This window comes from Pseudorasbora parva, chromosome 15 (genome assembly GCF_024679245.1).
Source record: "Pseudorasbora parva isolate DD20220531a chromosome 15, ASM2467924v1, whole genome shotgun sequence".
Taxonomy (NCBI): domain Eukaryota; kingdom Metazoa; phylum Chordata; class Actinopteri; order Cypriniformes; family Gobionidae; genus Pseudorasbora; species Pseudorasbora parva.
Window position 1 is genome coordinate 38,320,945 of NC_090186.1, and position 968 is coordinate 38,321,912.

Genomic DNA, 968 nt, shown 5'->3' on the forward strand with positions numbered 1-968 from the left:
CGGACCAATGAAATCATCAGGGCGGGCTTTAGACGATGACGGACAGATGATCAACAGTAACGTAATCCTCCACGTCATCAAAGGGGCTTGGGTTGAATTAATTCTAATCCTAAACGGAGAGCTTGTTCGTATATGCATTCACCTTCACTATTTCTCTCTGAAATGATGATCGTGTTGGTAAGTACTCTGGTATACCCTTAAATTCTTTTTTTACAACACCGGCAAAGATCGTTTACACTCATCTTTTTCTTTTAACGTTACTTATTCCAGCGTGCGTGCAGACAGGGTTGCCAAGTTTTTACAACAAAAGCCGCCAACTACCAACCTAAAACAAGCAGAATAGCTTTTCGGGGGTGTTGTGCATAAAATGTGCATTTTGGCAAGGTTGCCTGCTAAAATTTGCATTCCTGGGTCTATAGTATATCACATAATTGAGGTCGCTTCAACCCGTGGACATGGAAAACAACCGGCGGGCGAAACCGCAGACGTGACAACACAGTGCAGTTGAGTTCTGTTGACATTTGACAACTAATGTAATGTGATGCTCCGTTGCTCTGATTGGCTGTAGGTCTATCCAATTGATGTCTTTCCTGGTTCGGTTGAAGCACGCCCCATAATCACAGCCCAATGGAGCAGTTTCAGACCACGTCAGGCTAGTATTAATCACCTTGTTATTCCCAATGTGTTCCTTTCTGTTTTGGCATTTCGTCCACATTTAGAAATTAACATATTAACAAATAATCAGAATTTCAGAATGTTTTTTAGTTTGTAGTTTATTAGATAATTAGCCTCCAGAATAATTAAAACATTTTTTTTTATTAGTATATACAAGAATACTAAACTAAGAACAATGATGAACTGATATTATATTACAGTATTTACTACACAACCTTAAAAGATAATTGGGCCATTTACACCCCCCCCCCCAAATCAAACCATAACAAATAATTCAGTTAGCCTGTCTGCAA